This window comes from Equus caballus, chromosome 18 (assembly GCF_041296265.1).
Source record: "Equus caballus isolate H_3958 breed thoroughbred chromosome 18, TB-T2T, whole genome shotgun sequence".
Taxonomy (NCBI): domain Eukaryota; kingdom Metazoa; phylum Chordata; class Mammalia; order Perissodactyla; family Equidae; genus Equus; species Equus caballus.
This window is the reverse complement of record NC_091701.1, coordinates 79,598,076-79,618,845: the sequence shown is the minus strand read 5'-3', so window position 1 is coordinate 79,618,845 and position 20,770 is coordinate 79,598,076. Positions and strand designations below refer to the sequence as shown.

At 47.9% G+C, this 20,770-nt stretch overlaps 1 long non-coding RNA gene across 1 annotated transcript in view; it reads right to left on the bottom strand.

Moving 5' to 3' along the window:
- Nucleotides 1-4,340: 4,340 nt before the first annotated feature.
- LOC138918818 (uncharacterized) overlaps nucleotides 4,341-20,770 on the bottom strand; it is a 55,065-nt gene continuing 38,635 nt past the window's right edge. Inside the window, exons 3-5 of the long non-coding RNA XR_011428617.1 lie at nucleotides 6,024-6,170; nucleotides 5,208-5,302; nucleotides 4,341-4,607 (exon numbers count right to left, since the gene is read on the bottom strand). This is a non-coding gene — a long non-coding RNA (uncharacterized lncRNA). The remainder of the gene's footprint in view (nucleotides 4,608-5,207; nucleotides 5,303-6,023; nucleotides 6,171-20,770) is intronic.

Here is a 20,770-nt window from a genome sequence, read left to right as displayed (position 1 = left end):
CAAAGATGCCACGTCAACCTCCTATCAGAAGACGCGACTGTGGGAGCAGAATACGGGCGTGGAGAACAGAGGGGAATCGGAACAGCCACAGAACTCCAAGCTGCCCCTGGGTGGAGAGGCTCCGTGCGTGGCAAAGCGGCTGCGTGTGGGCGGCCGACCAGCAGCAGCAGCAGCAGCCTCGAGCCGAGGCAGCAGGTGTCTGGCGCTGCCGGATCTGGAGCCGGTTTCTACCTCGGCTGACATTTCGAAGGCATAATGGCAGCCCGTGTGCCTGCCAAGGATTGCGGGATGAGATTTACACAGCCTCTGCCACCTCCTTGCTCCATGTGAAAATGTGCGCTCCCGCCCATCCAATTAAGAAGCTAGGGTACAGCACCCAGAGGACAGATTGTTCCTCAACTGTGGCTAGTTTGGGTCACAAAGTTTGTTTTGTAGCAGAATTCTGGATTGCCACCCTCCTGGAAAACAAAATAAAAACCACCTCAGCACGAATCCTCAGCCTTCTTTCCCTCCAAAGCTTCATGAATCAGGACTCTTCACTGACCCCACCTACAAAGTCACCGGAGTGACCTCTGGCTGGTCAGAAATCCAGTGCCATGACAGCCGCAACAAAGGAGATGGGTCCGTGCTCTTTCTTGAGATCCGGTGCGAATGAATCAGTCGGAGGCAGAGACTGGCTCTTCTGTTGAAAGCCGTGTCAGGGCACGCTCTGACAGGGCCCGGCTTCCCGCTTGACGGAGTTTGCTCCGAGCCCCGGCTCTAGGATGGTTTGGTACTCGCCGGCCTGCGTGGAATTTCATTACTGAAATTCTTCAGGTCATTTCCCACGGAAGCCATCGCCCTAACACTGTGCGCCATTCACACTGTAGGGAGCCGCTCTCCCCCTCCCCGGGGGTTCCAGCAGCTCTTCCCAGGCTGCAGTGGGGAGCATCTGCTGGAAGGGAAGAGGTGCGATTCTTCCTGAAATAGGATTTGTCCCCCTGGAGATGCGAGTGCCAGCCGCCTGCGTGGGTCCCACGCCTGGAACATAATTCCCATCAACAAAGACTCCGTGGGACATAATGGGGACACCCAAATGTGTCCCCGAAGTTGAGGTTTAGAAGAGCCCTTGGTTCTTTTCACCCCGCTTAGCAAGTCCTGCGGCCTCTTCACTGCCACAAGGAAAGTTCACGGAAAACACGCTGGCAGAACCACTTCCTGAAAGCATCATGGAGTCACAGGGCAGCAACATTTCTAAATACATACAGAACGCTTCCGTAACTTACACTTAACAGGGGCACAGAAGTCGCTGCGTCCAAAAGCTTCGTCCTCTAAGCGCAGTGGCGCCACCATGCTTCCCGATGGGCGCGGCCCGGGCTGCAGTTTTTGGCGTTCACCCCCAGACACGTAATTGGCTTTACTTCAGTTTTTACTGCTTTAGTGAATTCAGTAGCTTTTGCACTAACAGAACCATTAATAAGTCAGCCTCCGAAGGCCCGAGCAAATGAACCCAGGCCGAGTGGGCAGGCTCCTGACACCTCCGCCCGGCAGCCCTCGTCTGCTTGTTTTCTCACCATCGGAGAGAGTGACTTGGGATTTGGTGCCGGTGGTTGACTTTTCAAACCAATTTAACATTCAGAAGTAACCGTGGCTTTTTAGGGGCAGAAGTGCATCCACCAGAGCTGGCATTTGGGTTTGAGCTGTGACTTCAAAGCTCCTTTGATCCAAGCCCTCACCAGGCCCTGCCGTCCGCGACCGGCGTGCTGAGGCTCAGCCGTGCTGTTTGTCCACAGAAGACATGTGCGGCACAGGCCCCAGGACAGTCCCCATGGTGATAAAAATGTCCCGTGCTTAAAAGCCTGGATCAGTTAATGTGGCTGCAATTAAGAAATCACTTTGTGATTTTTGCGAGTCTTAATGGAGAAAAATTAAGAGAAGCAAAGAAAGCTTCAGATGGATCTAAAAGGGAAGCATGTTTTAAGGCTTCCAGTAAGTAATTTTTGCGCCGCTTCTTGTAAAATTATACAGAGACCGTGAGCTCCTTGAGAACAAGAGTGGTAGTGCCCTGCTCCCTGAGGCCTAACACAGTCCTGCAGCTGCCGGGGCTGTGTTCACGACGTATTTGCTGAATGCGGAATTCGCGCCTTAAAAGTCTCATGCTGTGAAGTCCTAAGACCTGGGGTCTTTTCGACGCATGTTTAAGACCTCTGGGTGTCTCGTCTTGTTGGCGACCTGTTTAAGTCACTGAGTAAACTTCAGCATACGAAGGCAGCATTTTGCTCAGACAGACCCCTGGTCCCTCTTCTGAACCCCTCGAGGCGTGTATGTGTTGAAATCCAGGACTTCTCAGATTTTAGAAAGGGAATAAAGAAGGCGAGTATGCCACCTCTTACCTGTACCCCAGGGGCATCTGCAGCGCCCTGTGATCAGACATGAGTATCCCCATGGAAGAGTATGAATAGCCGGGATAAACGCAAACAAAGGCTCTGAGCAGCCCTGGTCCGTTCCAGTCGGGTTTCCTGCCAGAGGAGTTATGACAAACTTGTGTGTATCACACACTTCCATCCTGGAATTGCGAGTAAGGAACTGTGGACCTGCACTCTACATGGGGTCTGCCTTCCCCTCCAAAGGCAGGACCGCCCAAGTCAGGAATGCTTTGCTGTGCTAGTTTCGCTTATGACCCTCTGTTGAAATATTTTAAAGCACGAGTTAAATCAAAATCCCCTTTCTCTATCAGTTCCTCAGAGGAAGTGAGGTGGCACTTTAGGAAGTTATGTTTTAAGCTGCTTTCTTTCATCTGCAAATAGGTGAAACCAAATTGCTATTTTCTAAGGCAGAACAACACTTCTATTCATTCATTCATTTATCCATCCGTCCACTCATTCATTCATTCACAGCAAAATATTTATTTAACATTTGATGTTTGCAAAATAGCATGCTAGGCTCTGACACAATCTCTGAGTGGTATGGAAGTGGTGGTGACTAAAAAACACTAGAATGCATGAATTTAAACTGTCAAGCATAATATTCACAAAAAAATAATACTTATGAGGCAACCGCTTTGAATCAAGGAAGCCAATGTAACTGACACAGAACAAGGGTACCCGGCCTCTTGCGTCCCCCACATCACAAGCTGGAAGCTGCTGGTGATTCTAGCCATGGTCAGAGGCGGCAGTATTCCTGAGGGGCAGCCCGCGCCGCCCTGAAGAGGAAGCAAGAGAGAGAGACTTCGATGCCATCCTCTCGTGGAGGCTCAGTGCTGGAGGAGTTGACGCCAGTGTACACCAGCAGCTGTTATTTGGGGAGAGAAAGGGATAAAAACCAGCAGGAAAAAATCGCTCATCTCTAACACCTGGGAAGCTTTGCAAGCCGCTCAGAGTAGCCAGAAAGCTCAGGTCCTGTCTTTGGGAGATAAAATCCTCTCAGCCATTCATTCTTGCCTGATCTTCGCCTCCAATATATCATAAATAATATCTATGTCTTCTTGAAAATTCATTGAAAGAGAGAAGGAGAGAGAGAAAGAAAGCTTACTTTCCCTGAGGTTAAAAAAAAATAATGGTGAAATAAAGATTTCACAGATAGCATGTGTGACAAAGAAAACTCTGGAAAGATCGGAGGAAAACATAAGAAAAGGCTGCTGGGGTGAGAAGAAATAAATGTTGACCTTGAGTGGACACGCTCACCAAAAGATGAGTTAAGCACGCCCACGTCCTGGCTCTTCCAGCAATGTCCCGGTCACCAACGTGCCACAGGACACAGAGGCTTGTCCTCAGGCCCTGGAGGTCGCACAGAAGCGAGCAGAAATGGCCACAAGGGGGGCTGGCTGTGGGAGGAACTCTTCGATCCCCCTTTCAGGAGTCACACAGTTCTCTGGGTTTTATTTTCAATTAAATTTCCACTAATCCTAAACTAGAGAAAAACAGAGCTGCTGGCAGAAGCTATACAGTCCACAGAGAAGCTGTCACGGGACCAGGTCCGCCTTGCACAGGCTATAAGGGACAGACGCAGGTGCCACCAGTCCACCCACGAGTGCTGTGAAAAGGCGCTTTCCGGCCTCACCCACTGCCCAGCGGCTGGATGCGCCTGGTCAGGGGGCGGCTTCAGCGTTACCACCGCCCAGTAAAGAAGACTCTACGCAAGGTAGGGGGAGATGGTCACCTTAAATTGCCTACTCTTTATTTGGTCCAAAAGGGGCCTTTTTAGGCTATGAGTAACGGAGCAGAGCACCTGCTTCAGCTTATTTGGATTCTAACTTTCCCTCCTCGCGAGGTGCTGAGGTTTAGTGCATGGAAATACTCAGAGCGTCCAGGGCCGTCCCACCCCGAACGTGCCTGATCCCCTCTAAATACCTGGAGCGACGTGACCATCAGATTTTATTAACATTTAAAAAAGTAACATTTTACACGAATGCTTCCCCGATCTGTCTGGAATGAGGTCTAAAGGGAAGCCGCCTTTCTCCTCGCCAACAGACCCTCCAAGCTCTGCATTCCGTGGCGTTGAGGAGAGGTTTGGTCACATTTAAGGAACTTCGGGGAGAAAACTGTAGCACCAGAGACAGAAAATGTGGTCCAGCTCAGCACTGACATCACGTGATAAAGAGCTGACAGCTCTGGGAATTTCTGATTGTTCTGGAAACATAGAAAAATGAGAATGAACAGGAAGAAATCAGAGGATGGGAAAGCCCCCCCACCCTCCTAATACATAGCTAGGGGTCAGGAATGGTCACTTCTGGGGAATGAGAATAAAAGCAGCGTGGAGGTTAATAAAACGGGGACATATTCCTCTCTCCAGATACAGGGAGGCGAAAATTACTTATCACCTGCTGGAGTGGATGTGAGAACGGGCCAGGGACCAAGTGTGTGGCAGGGAGCATTCTGGGCCAGGTCACAATCTACAAGAGGCCCTGCAACAGGCTTCCTCCAGCTTCCCAGCCGAGAGCATCTTGCGGCTCTGTCTCCTCATTAGAGGACAGCAGCTGTTTCTTGCTAGAATTAGCTCACAGGCCGATAGTTAGCTCCAGTCTCTTACACCTGTACCGCACGCAACATGGAAATTACAGAAGCACGTGTTGTTTTCTTCTTAAATCACCTCCACTTACACACATTGTTAAGCATCTAATAGAAAACAACAGTACCTTCCCTAGCTCCCTTCCTTCTCGGAATGCTTTTGAAAAGCAAGTTGGGAAAGTCTTTGTTTTTATGGGTCCCAGTTCCCATTTGTAGTCTTACCTCCATGCTCCATGGCCCCCTCGAATTAAAGAAGGTCTCCAGCGCTGTCAACCAACCCACCACGCGTCAGGCCATAAAATCTTATTTTCAGCCACCTGCAGGATGATGGAGGGAAGAGGAAACTGAGCTGAGAAAGGGGTGGGGGGAGAGCTCCAGCTGGCTGCTGAAGATGGTTTCCACAGAATTCTTTTGGGGGTGGAAGGGTGCAGAGTCTCGGGTCATTTCCTGCCAGGTCTGTGCTGCGAGGGGGGAGAATCCATAATCACACTGTCTCGCAGTTCCATTAGTGTCAAAGCTCATTATGAGCCACATCCACTCGGCAGCCGTGGGCACACAAAAGGACCAGCCGAAGGCTGTGGAGTGCAGAGTCCTCGGTCCAACTTGGGGGCGGGCGGGAAGGAGGGATGTGCGATTCCCGGCTGGGTAATTAGAGTCAGCAGGGAGGCAGCTTGGCCCTAGCAGGCCCCTCATTTCTCTGCCGGCTGTTTTAAAGGATTGGCAGGGACTGCTTTCTTCCAGGGGTGAGGCGATGTGCCTGTGTCATAATTCACAAAGAAAAATGATCATCAGTTTGTGCCCTGTTCCTGGGTTAAGCCGAGGAGGCGGACTGGGGCTCCTATTGTTATTAGCGTTGGGCAGGGCAAGGAGAGGATGGCATGAAGGGGTGGCCTTGGGTGCAGTTAATCAAGGAAGCTTAGGTAATTGACTAGCTGACTTCTAGTAGGTTAGTATGAACAGGTTCCCATTCCCGACTCACTGGGTAAGGAAACTTATCAGGGCTGTGGAGGCATGACAAAAATATGGTGGTATTATTACCTAGACCTACTTGCTTTGCCCTTATGGTGCGCCATTCTGATTTTCTCCAACTTCAACCACAGCAACAAAGCTCACGTGATTTAGGCAAAACGGACACACACCAGCTCACTCTTTTGGTTTTTGTGACTGTGCGCGATGTGCTTAAGTCTGAAATCAGTGAAAGAAAGCGCCTGTAAGTTGCAAAACCATAATGCTCCATTAAGCACACAACTTTCTTTTGGTGGCTTATAACCTAGAAAGTCTAGCAGTTATAAGATGAAACATGATATCTAACAGAAGTACAAACAATGAGGAGAAACAAATCCAAAGTACTTCCCTGGTGCCTCATTAAAGAAAACCCTGGCAGTGGCCTGCTGTACACCGATTAGAAAGCACGGAGATGAGGACCGCGTTCAAGTCAAAGTACAGGATGGTCCGTACTTGTCTTCCGTTTGCTGTCAAAATACAACAGCAAACTGCCCTGCTTAGCTGAACTTGACTCTTAAAAGTCAAATGATGTTCTCGAGGCTTCGCACAGCAGCCAGGTGAAGAACTGGACCGTCACTGTGACGCACGAAGTCACTGTGCCAGGGAGGAGAAGGGAAGACTTCTTTCCTGTCCTCCTCTGCTCTGGGCTGGCCCACTAGGTGGCCATCATACAAACTGCCTTTTTGCCAACAGAAATAATTTCCTTCATTCCCAAAAAGAGCAGAAGTGTACTGAAATAAGAAACCATTTTAAGCATCAGTTTTTAAGCTGAGGCTTCGTTTTCAAGAACACCTGAAACCACAATGACTCTGATTGCGTCCGTTTTCCTAGCTCCTTTGCGGAGGGCCTGACCTTAACTTTGCTATTATGCATTTTGGGATTTCTGGAGCCCAGCTTTACCCTGAGGGAAAATAAGGAAACAAATAAGCTTAAAAAAAATTTTTTTTGACCTAACCCTACATCCTAAGGTCACCATTGAAATACATCAGATTCAAAATCTGCAAGGTCTTAAGGCCAAGCTCACAGGAAAGTCAGGAAAACTAGAAGCTGTGAAGGATGTGGATCTGCTGAATATATTAAGCTTGCATATGTGTGTTTGTGTGTTTTCCAATCCTCCAGGGTGAATTTATACCGTCCATACAGATGTACTCTTTTCTGTTTATTATTCCCAATCGCGTAATGGAGGTTAATGTCGTGCAAAGGAAAAAACTCTCGAGTTTGACAGCATTCCACCTATTTTATTTTAAGGCAAAACAAAGAAAATGAAAGCTTGTTCCTTCAGCCAGCATTTCTCGCTCCCTAATTCTACCCAGACTGGATCGTCTTAAATCTGATTTGGGATTTGAGCATTATTTGGATTAGCTCATTAGTGGGGCACTGTTCTGACAAGCCACTAATCTGGGGCACTGGTGCACAACGCCATGACAGTATTATGCTGAAAATGAGAAATCTAATGAGATTAGACAGATCCTGGTGACATGGTCTGAAGGTGCTCTGTGTGGAGATCCATGAGCTCGGGAATGCAGGAGGAGGACAGGTTGGGGAGCGTCAGACTCAGCTGAGCTGGAACTCAGGCGCTCGGGCGTCCAGAGCGGTTTCACTGAGAAAGGCAGCAACCTCCCACCTTTTCGAAGTAGGTGCTGTGGAATGTTAAGCTATGACCCAGATTAAAAAGTCATAATAATAAAAGGTAATTACTTGGGGCGACGGAGTGTCGGAGGGAGGGACTGTGAGCAGAGATGAAGTTTTAAGGTAACACTGACTCAATTTCAAGTCTCTGTCTTAGAGGCAGAACAAGTTACAGGTGAGGATCAATTGGCACGTGGAGCCAGGAGCCTGCTATGTTCTAAAGTGACTTGCCCAGGACTGGCTCCAAATAAACTGCACTGATGTTTACCCCTCTGTTAGAATGCTCTTATTTCTCCCCTTTACTTGTGGTTTTAGTTGTTTTTAAGCTAAACAGAACACACTGGTTCCTTTTTGCTTAGAATGGGGCTGTTGCTAAGATCAGAAAATGCTGGACCCCAACCGTGCGTGATTTATAATGTCCAGATGTGGCTATGGGGCAGCACACAGCACTCAGTGGAAGGGGGCTTCGTTCCTCCCCAGCCCTTCCCCTCCTCCTCCACCCGAAGAGGAAAACAAAAGTTTCCATGGCATTTTCTTGCTTGTAAGTGGAAAATCAAGCCATTAACAGAGGCTAGGAGTCGGCCCCCTGGGACGGCATCCCTTTTTCAGATTATGTTGCTGTGCCACCTGGCGGTGACGTTTAGGACTCTGTGAAAGACCTGCTGGTTAAGATAGCTGACCCCAACTTAGCATCCTTCCTTAAGCCTAGAAAAAAGTTCAGTGTCAATCCATTCTGTGAATCATCGTTAAAATGAGTGCGTGCAAGACAAAAGCAAGTGTATTTTCAGCACGTTAATAACACATGAAACCCGCACAGCACGTGCCTTCTTTTGAATTCTTCCTTGCCAAGCAATGAATAACCCTTTTGACTTACACGTCAGGAATTATTGTTTAAGTATTTAGAACTGAACATATGACAGAACTGGTTCCACTTTCTTATTTTACCTTTCCAAAAGTATTTAGGAGAACTTGGAGGAGAAAGTCAGCCAGAAACTAGTGGATGACACATTTTCATGGAGTACCTCTGTTTGTTTTAAATATCCTAATGAAATGTGGATGAGGACTTTAGGTATATAAGAAGAAATCTAGAATTCTGGTCCCAACACAAAAGGGTAAAGAGGAGATACAGACAAATTGGTGGTTTCGTAGCATTATAAGAACTTTCTAAGGCTGAACAAAGGATTCCAAAGGAGAAAAAGAAAAAAATATTACCTGAGAAATATATCTTCAAAAGCACATTTTAACCTTTCCTGCCAGAAAACAAAAAGGCACAGTTCAAAATAGTTGTCAGAATCTCAAAAAGCAGAGCTCTCAGAATCTCTGGGAGATGACACCGGACGCTGTGACATGCTACTCTGTGAGCCAAGCGTGGGCTGTGTTTGTACAGTTTCAAGTATTCTAAGCAGAAAAAAAAGCTGGAAAGTGTGGATTACCCCAAAGTCTTGGTGAGATAACGGGAATGGTTCATCATTCAAAAGATCACTTTTCTAAACATAATTGTTTATACAAGAAAGCAGGCAGCAAGAAAAAGAGAGGTTTTTAAGTTTTTCCTTTTCAACAAAATCATTGTGGTTTTTTTTTTGTCTTTTCTTCTTGAGAGTCATCAAAAGCCTCTGTCATTCAACTGCAGTTGAGCAGTAATCTATTATTTCACTTAAACACACACTGAAAGATGTGATGTTGATTAATCAGAGCAGGAGGAGACGCTCTCTGGAAAGAAAAACCGTTACAGCTTCAGAAGAAGCATCCCCTGGCCATCGGGCCTCTGTCACCAGGGAGACGGTTACCAGGCACAGGTGCGTTGTGGCAGCCCCCGATAGCTTGTTTGATCCCCTTTGGACTGATGTCATCAGTGAAGGGTTTTCAAATATTTAATTTTTCCTGTGTGTCTTAGAAAGAAGGGACTGTGCTGCTTTACAAGGGCAAAATGAGGAAAGGAGGAGTGGTGAGATGGGAGAAGGGATCAGAGAGCCGTGCTGCGTGGAGGAGTGTGGGGAGGCGTGGACATGCACTGAGCCCAGAGACAAGCCACCCTGGTCTTCACTGACTGAGGCCTGAGCCGGTAGCAAGGCTGACCCACGAGGACAAAGACGCCGACATGATGTGACTTGTACTAACCATATTCTATTGAGGGTGACCATGTGCCAGCCACTCTGCCTGCTCCTTACACACTGCATCCTATTAATTCCCACACCCCCGATGCAAGGCCTTATTATCACCATTTAACATGCAAGAATACTGTGTGTCAGAATGGCTACAGGACCTGCCAAATGCTAATGCCCTCTTTTTATTTATTTATTTTTTTGGTCTGATTTCAAATTCCTGTCTGCCTCCAAATATCTCGTTCCAGGGGCTCTCATAGGACTTGGAATTGCTAAGATTTAATAGCAAAAATTTACAAAACACCAGCTCAGCGCAGTGAATCATTTTGGACGGAGTGTGTGTGTGTGTGTGTGTGTGTGTGTGTTTGTGTGTGTGTATGTGCGTGCATTCAGTGTAACAGCAGACCGAGGTCTTGCCTTCAGCGAAGCTTAGAACCTGGCTGGGAAAAATAAGCAGATGGAAAAATAAGAAAACATTTTTGTCTGAAAAATTGAAAAGTGAAGAAGTATTGAGGGCAGGTGCTGGGGGGTGGCTCCCCCAGGCTAGAGCACGGGAGATCGAGTCTGGACGGATTTCAGGCGGCTGGACACAGAGTCTTTCCTGGTCTCGGGGTTGGAAAGCAGATATAACCAAAGAGGTGGTTGAGTTGACTTTTAGTGGGTGAGAAAAATCGAGTGAAGTCTCTCTGTGTTGTCCTGGAAAGGTGGGCAGACCTCAGTGAGCTAATAGAGGGGACCGTTTTATGAAAGCAGTAATGGGTGATGGACAGGGGTGCGGGGGGGGAAGTGGTTGTTTGCCAGCATGCGTATGTGTGTATATGTATGTGTGCACACGAAGGGGTGAGCCTGGATTGGACGTAAGGAGAGAGCAGAACGGAAGGTAAAAAAGACAGAGGGAAAAGCAATTGATCATCAATTTAGCATTTCTCACTATTTTGCCCAGAACCAGTTCAGGTTAATACGTAGTGCATATATTCTGTTGTGGAAGTTTCTGTCCTTTAACTAAGAAAGGAAAACAAAAGCTGTAGCATATTTGCATGTTATTATTAACTCATGAGAAAGAAAGTCCCTGTAGGTATTTGGAGGCATCACAGATGGAAAGAATATACATCTATATTTCAAGGTCCAGGAGGAGGCAAATGTCATCAGACCTGGTCAAGCCCTTCTTCAGCCCACAGTGCAAGCCAAGCTGCACAGCCTCCGCAGAGGCCACGCAGCTGCAGCTGCAGAGGGTAGACAGGCAAGCACCAGCCGTGAACCCCATTAGGAAAAGATGAGGCAGTGAATTATTTTTATAGCCTGGAAATGACATCTCTCATTCATTCAGTGAGTTATTTACCCTCTGGATTGAGTTCATGGACCTATGAGTCATAGGAACACGTTTGTTTCTTTATCTTGGGGACAGGAGGAGGGGAGAAGGTTGTGCCCTGAGCAGAGAGGGAGGCGAAGGTGTGGGATGGGTGGATAGACGTTGCAGGGCACACGGAGCAGGTCTGGGTCAAGGCTTGGCTACCGCATCCTGGTAGGTTCTACCTGACATGAGGCTCAGAAGCCAGGCCTGCTTCCTCTCGGTTGTGAACACCTGCCAATTGCCAAAACCCAGGATGAGGTGAATTCCAGAAGAGAGAAATTTCCTCCTCTGCAACGTGACCATTCTTCCATCTGAGGAAGGTGGGTGTGTGACAGAGAGGGAGGGAGAGAGGAAGAGGAAAAGGAAGAGACCATCTGTTGGCGATGACATGACTCTTGTACTTTTATCCAAATCACACAAACTGGACAAGTACTTTCCTGGCCACCATAAGGTGCCTGCCTCTCTGACAGCTATCTCCTGGCCATCTCGCTGTGTAAAACCATCTAGGGAAGGTAATGGCTTACATGCCAATACTTCCCTGCTCTGCTTTGGTATCTCAGTGAAAAATCAAACCTCTGCCTTCAGTCCCATTTAAATAAACACATCACTTGCCTCCAACCAGTAGAATACATTTTCCCAGCTGATTGATGCTTTTCTATTTATTTTATAATGTATTTTTTCCTCAGCAAGGGATTGTTCTCCGGAATGTCAAGGACGAAATATTTCCCAAATCCTGGGCTGTGATTGGCTGGCTAGAGTCTAATCAGATGGGAGGGGGGTGGGGAGAGAGCAGGGGTGACTCATGGGGCTCCAGGTCTGGATAAAGAGCTACTTTGTAAGGCCAGCCCCCCTAATCTCAAGGCCACAGTTAAATTATCCTCCCCTTTCTTCCCACTCTCCTCCCGCCATCTCTCCCTCTCTCCCTCTTACACCCACACACCCTACCTCTTCTGATCTATCACTGACAAAACAGTTATTAAACAAAATCTCAGCCCAGGGAATTAATAATGTCAAGGATTCATTTCTTTATCAAATGTTGTGGCCTGAAGGAAGAGTGCTCTGTGCTCGCAGAAAGGCCGAAGTCCATTCATCACCCGAGGGGAAGGGATGGGTTTGTGATTTTAATACTCCTCAATCGAGCAGCACAGAGAGGGAGAGAGATCTCTGGAAATGTTTGCAAACACAGTGTGGTGACAAACCTGTTTTGTGAAGGATTCGTAGTCCCATCAGGGCTAAAGAGGTTTTCTAGGGAGGTGGAGGTGTAGATGGGGAATGAGGTGGGGGTGTAGATGGGGACTGATGTGGGGGTGTAGATGGGGAGTGAGGTGGGGTGTAGATGGGGACTGATGTGGGGGTGTAGATGGGGAGTGAGGTGGGGTGTAGATGGAGACTGATGTGGGGGTGTAGATGGGGACTGATGTGGGGGTGTAGATGGGGAGTGAGGTGGGGTGTAGATGGGGAGTGAGGTGGGGTGTAGATGGGGACTGGTGTTGGGGTGTAGATGGGGAGTGAGGTGGGGTGTAGATGGGGACTGATGTGGGGGTGTAGATGGGGAGTGAGGTGGGGTGTAGATGGGGACTGGTGTGGGGGTGTAGATGGGGAGTGAGGTGGGGTGTAGATGGGGACTGGTGTGGGGGTGTAGATGGGGAGTGAGGTGGGGTGTAGATGGGGACTGATGTGGGGGTGTAGATGGGGAGCGAGGTGGGGTGTAGATGGGGAGCGAGGTGGGGTGTAGATGGGGAGTGAGGTGGGGTGTAGATGGGGACTGGTGTGGGGGTGTAGATGGGGAGCGAGGTGGGGTGTAGATGGGGAGTGAGGTGGGGTGTAGATGGGGACTGGTGTGGGGGTGTAGATGGGGAGCGAAGTGGGGTGTAGATGGGGAGCGAGGTGGGGTGTAGATGGGGAGCGAGGTGGGGTGTAGATGGGGAGTGAGGTGGGGTGTAGATGGGGAGCGAGGTGGGGTGTGGATGGGGAGTGAGTGTGGTGATCGCACTTACGGGTGGTGGCCAGCTTAGCCACAGATTAAAAGGAAGGACCTGGAAGTGTCAGCAGCAGTTCTTTAAATCTGAGAGCTGTGGAGTTGTGCTGCCCTCGCGTTAGACAGTGAGGAGACAGTGGTGCGAGGAGGGCGCGGGAGGCGCAGCTGCAGATGTGAGCAATAGGGCGTTCAACCACATTACAAGCTGTGTGATTCTTAAAGCTCAGGTCCCTGCTTGCATACGTTTTGGCAGTAGCTGTCATCCAGCCGCGTGCAATCGCACATAAAGGATATGAAGTTTGGGCAGGAAATAGCCTCTCTTTTTTCCTCTTGACCTCATTCACTGGACGTTTGTGATTGTCACTCCCCTTGATACAGGCGGAAAAAGAAGTCAAGAGGCTCATGGGAGAACTAAAATCAATGCATCCTGGGGAGAAATGCAGGACAGCCTGCTCTGTAGTTATCAGCATCGCCAACTTAAATTGTCAATTTGAGCAAAACCATGATCATCATCACAGACAAAGAGTGTCTTCATCTAGTGTCTGCATTTCCTCTGCTGACTTTCTGATTATTGTATGAAACGTGCTGCCCCGGAAGTCTCCTTCCTGGTGGCTGGGCTGCAATTACAAATCAGAGCCACTTGTTCACCACCACTCCCATTACCATCTCGTTGTACGTCTGTGGGTGGCACTCGGGTTGATGTCTGAGAAGTTGTTCAGCCTGGAAGTGCAGGGGAGTTAATGCCCATGGGGTGGCTCTTAACCAGGAGAGGAGGGGAGCCCATGGATAAATGCCCTGGTCTCCGTCTTTTGATAGATGTTTCTGGGAGGCTCTTCATACTTCCCAGAAGTCCCATGGAACCCCAATTATTATAGCAATGACCTTGATGATGCATCTTTATGTTGGCTTTTCCTTCTTCCTTGTCTTACTCTGTGTGCCCCTTGCTCCTACTTCTGTGGTTATCTCCCAAAGAAACTACTTTCACTCAAGTGCCTGTCTTGGGCTCTGCTTTTAGGGGAAAACTGACTAAGGCAGCACCTATTGAGCTAGTATATTTTTCCAGAGCGCTCATGCATTCGTGAAGTCAGCTTTCCTTTCTCCAATCCCAAAGACCCAAGCTGCCAAAGTTGACTCTTGTCTTGCCACCTCAATCCATGGCATGAGGAGTAGGAGGAAGCCGGCCCTGAAGGTGGCACAGTAGCCAGCCAACATCCAGGGACCTGTGAGAGTCTGCAAATGCCTCCTCAGGTATCATGGGAGGGGAGCTGATTAGGAATGTCTTGTTGACCCTTCCGTGTCCAGGCTGGCACCACAAAATGGGAGTGAATTCATTCCATCGTGAATTCATCAAGTATTTATTGGAAATCTACCATGTGCTCAAGCACTGTGCTAGAGCCTGAAGACACAGTGGTGAACAAAACAGATGGTTCTTGCCTGTTGGAACTTAGCATTTTGTGGGAAAGACAACTATTAGCAAGCAATCTTCACATTCACGTCTAACCATAACCTGTGATGAGTGAAGGAGCCACGACAGGGTTCCAATCCCTCCTGGCGGGCCGAGGGAGGCTTTCCTGCAGGAGCGATGAGTCTGCGGGATGGGGAAGAGTTGGGGTAAGTGTGGGTGTTGGGGAGAAGAAGCTTCCAGAGAAAAGAGCATATGTGAAGCCCTTAAAACTGGGAGGAGGTGGAGAACTCAGTTGTTGAAGGAGCAGGAAGCCACTGTGGATGAAATGCAGAGCACAAAGGGTCGACAGTGCCGGTGGGGACGAGCCGGCCATCAGGGGCAGGTGTGCAGTAGCTCTGTCTTTATCTGAAAAGTGACAGGAACCAGCTGAAGGTTGGGTTTTTAAAAAATATTCCCTAATTATATCAATAATAAATGAATACACTCTTATTTTTAAAACATCCAAATAACATACGTAAATCAAAAGTTGTCTTTATCAACTTCCCCAATCCAGTTATTTTCACGGATGTTACACGCTGTGTCAAAAGAAACTGAACTTGTGACGGAGCCAGTGGTGGTCTGAGGCTGTGTCCACGCTGTGCATTGAGAACGTCAGAAGACATGTTCGGTCACATTACTTGTACTAATTCAGAGAGGGCTAAAGGGGTATTTTTGGCCACTAGTAAAATAAAATTTATTTGAAAATCTTGTTAATTCATCTTTATCTTTTCCTTTAAATATTTCTATCTTTTATTTGTTTTATAATAAACAAATAACAAAGAAATTTGTGCCTATAATTTAAAAATAAACAATATACATATATTGAGAGTGATTGCTCAATCTTTTTACTCATGGGATCCATGAATAAAAAGCATGGAGGGGTCCAGCCCGGTGGCGTAATGGGTTAAGTTCACACGCTCTGCTTTGGCGGCCTGGAGTTCGCAGGTTTGGATCCCAGGCACGGACCTACACACCACTCATCAAGCCATGCTTTGGCAGTAGAGGAAGATTAGCACAGATGCTAGCTCAGAGACAATCTTCCTCACCAAAAAAGAGAAAAATATGAAAAGAAAAAGTGTGAAGGCCATCCTAACAGTGGTTAAGAGCCTGATTTCTGATGTTGGTTTGCTTGGGTCCGAATCTCGGACTCATCATGGACAAGCCAGTGTTCTTGGCACTTGCCTCAGTCTCGCTGTATGTCGCCTGTTAAATAGGGAAGATAAGAGCACTTCCTTCGAAGATTATTGTGGGTATGGGAGGAAATCAAACCTGCGGAGCACTGAGAACGGCCAGCACACTGCAAGCACTCAATGAAGGTTAACAGTTGCTCTTAATGTCGTTGGTATTGGCTTGAGCTTGTGTTCAACCGCCCTACTAAACTTTCTTTTTAGTTCTAACAGTTTGTAAGTTGATTCTTCTGGATTTTCTTAGTCAACAACCATTTCCTGGCAAATCAGGACAATTTCAGTACGTATTTCTTGTTTCCTTATTGCCCAGCATTACCTTTCCCACTGCAACAGTAGCGGTGAGGGCAGCCACCTTGCGTCTGCCTGTCTAGAGATGCCACCACTGTCTCACCATTAAGGGTGATGCTCGCTATAGGTCTAGCACATTTCTTTCATCAAGCTAAGGAAGGTGACCCGTGTTCTTAGGTTGCTGAAAGGCGTTATTTTGTATTGTGGAGGGAAGGTATCAGCGCTCAACAACTGAAACGAAAAGCTGAATTCATTACTTAAGTAAGAGAGTATACTGGTCAGCCACAATCTCTCTGAGCAAAGCTGCCTGCTGATCTCAGATGGGTTTGGGGTTAGGGATTGACTTGGGGATTATGTTGGTGACAGAAGCAGTAGTTGGTTGACATCAAACCTAAAAGTGTGTTTTTGGGAAGCAAGACTTGTTGGTTGGCTCAATTTCAGAATTGTCACTGGATGACTCCGCTACTAATTATGGGACTGTCGCCGACCGGTTGGCCTTGGATGTGGCTTCAGTGGCGTAGGTGCTATTGATCAAGGAGATGGTGGTGAGTTGTCATGGATTGATTGAATAGCAGGGAGGACATGATCTCTGGAAAATATGAAAAAAATAGGTATTTGTCCTATGCACCTCCATCTTTGGAGATGCACGGATAAACGTTAGCAAGATGGCACACATGGGAGACTCCTGGTCCTGGGAGGTGGATCTGGGGCTGGAAGTCCAGTGAAGCAGACAGTACATGCTCTCTGAGGAATATGTCAAAAACAATAGGAGGTTGTCCTGGTTGACATTATAGATATACAATCAATAGTGATAAGACACGGCAGAAGGGAAGAAAAGGCAGGTACTGTTCAGCTATCTAATGAGGTGAGTGAAAATTGAGAAGTTTCAGCAGGAATTCAGGTGCCAGGATTTGGGGCTGGGGAAGTTATCACGATGAAAGTAGGGTTCAAGCTCTAGAGGGTTGGGGATACGAGACAGGAGTCCAGGCCAGGAACAGGCCTAAGATCGCAACACACATCTAGTTAACAGTAGGGCCACTGCATGATCTCAGGGGAACGCAGAAATGATTCATTAGGCAGCAACCCAAGGAGAGACCAGACCAGCAGGAAGAGGGACTTGAGGCAGAGCTGTCTGAGTATTAAAGCTAGAGTTCCATGGCGGGGCCGGCCCTCGGCCCAGACAGGTGGTTCTGTCCGCGTCAGGGGGAAGCAGAGTGCCCACCGAGGTTCAGATGAAGAGCCGTTAGTGGAGGGACTGTCTCCACAGGTGTGGGCAGAATTAAGGGACAATTAAAGGAAGGTGAGGTGCCCACAGCCTAGGAGTGAGGCACACCTAGGAGCAAAGGGGCCAGGAGAGGAGATAGTGGTGTAAGAACTAAGTAAGAGCTGGAGCGAGGAGAAGGGATTTTCTGGTGGGTATTTTTAGCTCTGGAGGGTCACAGGGACTCCAAGATACTGGTCGCTAAAGCTGAGAGGGAATGAGGGAAGAACAGCCCAACCTGGCTGCCCCCCTGCCCCCCCACCTCCTGCTGGGGCTTCCTGTAAGCAGAAACCAATTGTCAAGGAGCCTGCGCAGTGCCACCCACAAGGGCTCAGTCTGCTGAACAAGGGAGGACAGAGAACAGCGCAGAGTGACTAGGGGATGGTAATTAACAGAAAATCACCACCACACTCCCGAGTGGCACGGATGGGTCCAGCGATGTCAAGACAGTGGGGTTTCTGAAATGCTTTTTGGGATCTAGGCGCATGGCGTAGATTCCCAACGAAGGATGCATTGGCTGCCAGTTGGGGCATGTACGTTTGTGCTAAACTGTGAGTGGAGCCTTCCTAAGGCTTCTGTAACATGGAGAAATGGTGGGGAGTAGAAATCTCAATGGAGTCGCCATGTTTTTGTCACTGTGTCAAATTATGATACTCAGGGAAGGCAAGAAAATGAACAAACTGGTGAGTGTTGTGATGTGGATTCTGGAGCAGAAGAGCCCAGTGCGGAATCACACGGAGCCTCACTCAGACCCAGCCAGTGCGGGTTTTGCCCCTTTACAAACAACCGGCTCGAGTCTGCCTCAGACAGAGCCAGCGTTTGTGAGTTAATGGTGTGTGACGCAGAAAAGGAGCTATGAAGGGAGCAAATCTCTCTTTAAAGTGAACATTTTATAGAAATCCCATTTTTTCTGGGGCTCAAAGCCAGGCCGATTTAGTGGATTAAGCTCTGAGGTTTCACTGCGAGGATGGATTTCAGGTCAACGCCAGCCTACAAACCTAGGTCGGGGCTGGGGAGAGAACCTAAAAGAAATTAGCCTGTGATATCTGGAATACTCCTCTGCATGTCCGGAGGCTGTCACCCAGACGTGTTGACTGGACCTGGGAGGTGCTGTGAGATGATGCTCATTCAAGACCATATCTGTTGAATTTTTAACCTGGGGCAATTGCCCGGTGCCAGCTTGGAAGAGCACAGCCTTAATTGGTTTGTGCCAGTCAAATGCATTTTTTGTCAGTTCTAGACAAACTTACATAATTACTTCTGTCACCTCAGGATGATTTTTCCCTCCAAGTCACTTCAGTTTCCCTCCTAACCTCACCAGTTTCAAGCACCCACAGCCTCTAACACAGCCAGCGGCCATGGTCCATATGTACACACATCGCATTTTCTGTGTGAGAGTATATTATGGACAGTGCCTGGGGTGTCCTGAAATCGGAGGACTCCAGTTAAGACTGTACAATGGGCCTGGTGTGATTAAACGGCAGCCTGGTGTGATGGACTGCAACTCCTTTGTTCCGCTCCCTCACCTCTTGGCTCAGAAGCTGTGTCTGGGTCTGGCAATGGGGACATGGTATCAGGAGCTACAATCCTCTTATTACTCCGTCAAAGGTGTAATGAATGCTTCGAGCTATCTCTTTAATTAACAGAGCTCCTATTTTCCGTCTGGGATCTATAACGCCCCAACCTCATAGGTATAGGTATTAGAGAAAAGTCTCCAGATTTGTTTTTTCTGTTGTGGTCGGGGTCAGGGTTGGGACTGTGAAGGTCTCTTCAGGTTATGATTACTTTCCTGGGTGTTTGTGGTTAAGGTACTGGACATTGGGCTGTTTTCTTACACCTCCTTCTTGGGAGCTCGAAGCTCCCCTGTACGACTAGAAGAGTAGCTCGGATAGACACGTTGAGCACTGTCTGTTCTCCATGCTGCTTTTCAACTGTGCTCTGTCTGAGCTTGACTAAAACACCTCATACTCTATCACTCGAGGAGCAGAAGCTGGTGAGAACTGATGTTTTTCAGGGCCTGAAAAAAAGAAGTGATTCTCCTTCAAAGGGTCTGGATTTCCATCTCTCATAGATATTATTATTATTCCCACAACAATATGCTAATTAATTCCATCACAAACATTGATTGAGTGCTGGGCGAGAGGTGAAGCAAGAAGACCCGCCGGGAGGGTGTTGCATTGGTCCAAGGAGAAGGTGATGGTGGCTTGGACTAGGATGATGACGTGGGAAGAGAGTGTGCAATTGAGATGTGTTTTGGAGGTAGAATTGACAAGATGAGCTGTATGCCAGGTACTGGGCTTGGCCCTGAGGGTACAGTGGTAAATAACACAAATGAGACTCCCGCTCTCATGGCGGTTATATTGCAATGAGGAATAAAGACAATAAATAACTACGTACATTTAGAATATATATAGAGTGTGACAATCTCTAGGAAAGAAATAAACAGAATGATGCGGGAAGTAGGTGGTTACTTAAATTGGGTTGTCATGTAGTGGCCTCCCATGAGGATGAGATTTGAAGGTTGAGAAGGAACCAGACAGGCAAGGAGCTGGGGAAGTGCAATCTAGGCAGATGGAAGAGCCTGCATGATGATCGTGAGGCAGCACGAGCTTGGCACATCCTAGGAACTGTCAGAAGGCTGGTGTACCTGGAGCTGTCAATGCAGGGAGGATGAGTGACCTTGGTGGAGCTGCCAAGATCATGCAGAGCCTAAGTCCAGTGTTTCGATTTTACCCTGAATGAAACTAGAGGCCAATGAAGAATTTGACACAGGGGAAAAACAAGATATGCTCTGGGTTTAAAAAGATTACTCTGGGCAGTCTTTTAAGTATAGACTGTACGTAGGTAGGCTGGCACTGGAGCAGGGAGACCAATTGGAAAGCTTTTGCCGTAGGCTAAGTGATAGATACTGGTGGCTTGGACTAAGGCGGTGACAGTGAAGACAAGGAAGAGAGAACATATTCAAGGTGTATTTTGGAGGTAAGTTGACAGAACTTAGTGATTTATGGGATATTGTTGGTGGGCGGATGGAGGAAAAGAGAAACATTTCTGGCTCAAATAATTCAGTGGAGAGTGGTCCGTTTAATAGAACAAAGATTGGTGGATCAGAAGTTCAAACATTCCTTTCCTTTCCCTCTTCCTGCTCTGTCTTTCAATAGCACGTTAGCTGTTCAGTAATGGAGTACTGGGAAGAGAGCTTACTGGGCTGAGAGTTAGGAGATGTGCATTTTTGTCCAGCTGCTGCCCATAAGCAGTGGCGTGACCTCAGCAATCCACGGTGCCTCAGTTTTCTCATCGCTGCTGTGCACTTCAGAAGACCTACACACTTTGAGGGATTGATTTGTTCTCATGGGCCTGGAATTTCTTCCCACTTCCAACGCCACCTCTAAGGCACTAAATCCAGAGGAAAGGACGTGGATCTTTGTGGCCTAATAGCAATTTCTGTAGTAAAAACGGCACTTGAAGAGACAAATTCTTTGGCCTCCAAACTAATCATAGTTGTCACTCACCGCAGAAGCACTAGAAGAGTCATTAAAGGTA